Source organism: Musca vetustissima, unplaced genomic scaffold, assembly GCF_032173495.1.
Source record: "Musca vetustissima isolate MV318-11 ecotype Yass unplaced genomic scaffold, APGP_CSIRO_Mvet_v1 utg212159, whole genome shotgun sequence".
Taxonomy (NCBI): Eukaryota; Metazoa; Arthropoda; class Insecta; order Diptera; family Muscidae; genus Musca; species Musca vetustissima.
The window spans coordinates 14,220-17,911 of NW_026885797.1; the positions used below are offsets into that span (position 1 = coordinate 14,220).

Here is a 3,692-nt window from a genome sequence, read left to right on the forward strand (position 1 = left end):
CGGACACACATGTCTAGATCGACTCAGCTAGTCGAGATATGACGATCGGTATACTTAAAGGTGGGTCTAGGACCAATATTTCGCGGCGTTACAAACTTTTGGGGCTGCACAAAGCTATAATACCCTGACAACATAGTTGTGTAGGGTATAAAAATTATTTAATTTTGTTATATATTAAGTTTAATTATATTCAAGTTTTGCATGGGATTCAGTTGAATTCCTTCGTTTAGTCTATTTATTTTCGATTCGATTTTAGTCTATTTATTTTCGGTTCTATTTTAGTCTACTCATTTTTATGTTTAATCGATTTCTCCTGTATAACTTCTTTTCGGACACCAAAAGTAGGATTCAGTATGGCAAAGACCAGACCTGAAATAATAATTTTTAAATGTTAATATAAATAATAAAAAAATATTATTTTTTGTTAACCATACCACCATAAACCAGTAAATCAGCAATAAGTTTATAATAGTTTTCATGGAACTGAGATATTTTTATATAATACATATAACCAAGATAAGCAAAACCAACTATCCAAATTGGTATGAACAGGAATGGACGTCTCTGAAATGGTGAAAATTTATTAATAAATTTTATGGTTTAAAAAGAGCATATAATATTTTAAAAATATTTACCGTGAATGCACTAGCCATCATTAGCATTGAAGAAATAGCCGTCATTGCCAGGAAAAACATTTCTTGATAGTATTCTAAAAAATTTCAATTTTTATAATTAAATGAAGTTTTCCAAAAAACATTCAGATTTTTATGACCAACAAATGCGATATGCATAAATCCCAAACATCATTGTCGTTTTCTTTACTTCTTTTATATAATATCTTACCTCTCTCCCATTCATCGTTATTAGGTACTTTGAATGTCCAACGCTCATTTGTAAACAGCATTAAGGCCACGCTAGCTCCAAACAAAAAGATCGCCGTACCAATACAGTGTTTCGAAAGGGAACTTAATGACATTTTTATTTTTTTTTCTGAAATATACACCCTCACTCTATGGTAACTATGAAGAAAACTGATCTGATCATTTTATTTGGTCTTGCAAATATATATTTTTGTCTAGCGAAAAAAAAGACTGATAACCTTTTATGTCACCTGAACATAATTATTTGTTATTGCATATAGTTTCAAAATTGTGTTTCTTTATTGCCATTAAATTTTTTATTTGACAACTTATTAAGAAACAAAATTACTCATCTCTATTATAATTATTATTTTTTTTTTAATTTGAAGGAAATTTAAATTGTCTCTTTCACCCTTACTAATGATTGGATCTGCGATTAAATAGCAATCTTCTTTCCATATCATCATCCACATCGAATCGCATCGCCTTGAATAGAACATAAACTGGATAGATAATCATCACTTGGAGAGCTGAAAAAATATGCAAAAGTTTTAATCCGAACATAGTATTTAATAGTTGTTTTTTGTTATTTACGTAAAGATTTCATTCCAAAAATAATCTCTTCGGGAAGTTGATGGGAGCTATGCGTCAGCCATAATAATAATCGTTGAGCGAGATATACAGCTAGGCTGTATAGTAGCCAAAATCCAACGAATAAACGACATTTCTGCAAAAAGAAAAACCAGTAAGGAAAGTACTAAAGTCGGACGGGACCGACTTATCATATAGTTATCACCACTATGGGTACATACAACAGACGCTAAGATATACAATATCCTGGAGATAGAATAGACAAATCATCTTTAGATTTTTCCAAACCTTAACACACATCATTCTAGACTTAATTTAGTACCTTTTTGTCAAATGTCGTGCCAATCGGAAAATTTATACGGGATAGGTGTACCTTTTACATTAAATCGGACATAAATATATATGCGAGCTATATCTAAAAAAGAACCGATTTTCACGAAACTTAGTACACATCATTCTAGAGTTAATTCAGTACGCTGTGCCAAATTTCGTGCAAATCAAAAGATATTTTGGGACTTTGCTGCACCAATTACCTTAAATCGAATGAAAATATATATGGGAGCTATAACTAAATCTAAACCGATTTTCACGAAAATTACCCCACATAATTCTAGGCTTAATTCAGTACGTTTTACCAAATTTCGTGCAAATCGAAAGATATTTAGGGACTTTGGTGCACCATTCACCTTAAATCGGACTAATATATATATATATATATATATATATATGGGAGCTATATCTAAATCTGAACCGATTTTCACAAAACTTAGTACACATCATTCTAGAGTTAATTTAGTACGCTGTGACAAATTTTGTGCAAATCGAAAGATATTTAGGGACTTTGGTGCACAATTTACCGGAAATCGGACGATAATATGTATGGGAGCTATATCTACATCTGAACCGATTTTCACGAAACTTAGCACACATCATTCTAGACCTTATTCAGTAGGCTATACCAAATTTCGTGCAAATCGAAAGATATTTAGGGACTTTGGTACACCATTTACCTTAAATCGGGTGAAACTATATATGGGAGTTATATCAAAATCTAAACCGATTTTCACGAAACTTAGCACACGTTATTCTAGACTTAATTCAATGCGCTATGCCAAAATTCGTGCAAGTCAAATGATTTTCAGGGACTTTGGTGCACCATTTAACTAAAATCCGGCGAAACTATATATGGGAGCTATATCTAAATCTGAACCGATTTTCACAAAACTTAGTACACATCATTCTAGAGTTAATTCAGTACGCTGTGACATTTTTCGTGCAAATCGAAAGATATTTAGGGACTTTGGTGCACCATTTACCTTAAATCGGACGAAAATATATATGTGAGCTATATCTAAATTTGACCGATTTTTTCCCCATTTCAATAGGTTTCGTCTTTGGGCCAAACACATGAGCTGTGCCAAATTTCATCCAATTCGGGTCATAAATGCGACCTATACTTTGTTTACAATTTAACATGGATAGACGGACGGACGGTCATGCATAAATCGACTTAGAAAGTGATTATATGCATATTCTCAAAAGGAACCATGGGTCTATCTCGATTATTTTTGCTTGTTGCAAACATATGCACAAAGACATAATACCCTATACCACAGTGTGGTGAAGGATATAAAAAACAATGGGACATGCTTTAAAACATTTAAAATATATACGTTATATATAGCCCTTAAACAATATTCTTTAAAAATCCACGCCTTTCATAGCCTTTGAAAAAATATTCTTTAAAAATCCACGCCTTTCATAGCCTTTGAAAAAATATTCTTTAAAAATCCACGCCTTTCATAGCCTTTGAAAAAATATTCTTTAAAAATCCACGCCTTTCATAGCCTTTGAAAAAATATTCTTTAAAAATCCACGCCTTTCATAGCCTTTGAAAAAATATTCTTTAAAAATCCACGCCTTTCATAGCCTTTGAAAAAATATTCTTTAAAAATCCACGCCTTTCATAGCCTTTGAAAAAATATTCTTTAAAAATCCACGCCTTCCATAGCTTTTGAAAAAATATTCTTTAAAAATCCATGCCTTTCATAGCCTTTGAAAAAATATTTTTTAAGAATCCACGCCTTCCATAGCTTTTGAAAAAATATTCTTTAAAAATCCACGCCTTTCATAGCCTTTGAAAAAATATTCTTTAAGAATCCACGCCTTCCATAGCTTTTGAAAAAATATTCTTTAAAAATCCACGCCTTTCATAGCCTTTGAAAAAATATTCTTTAAAAA

General features: G+C 31.6%; 1 long non-coding RNA gene across 1 annotated transcript; it reads right to left on the reverse strand.

The window, feature by feature from the left end:
- Window positions 1–478: 478 nt before the first annotated feature.
- LOC133333041 (uncharacterized) lies at window positions 479–710 on the reverse strand. The gene is made up of 2 exons (XR_009754436.1): window positions 636–710; window positions 479–564 (listed from the first exon to the last, which is right to left on the reverse strand). It is a non-coding gene; the product is annotated as an uncharacterized LOC133333041 (long non-coding RNA).
- Window positions 711–3,692: the final 2,982 nt, after the last annotated feature.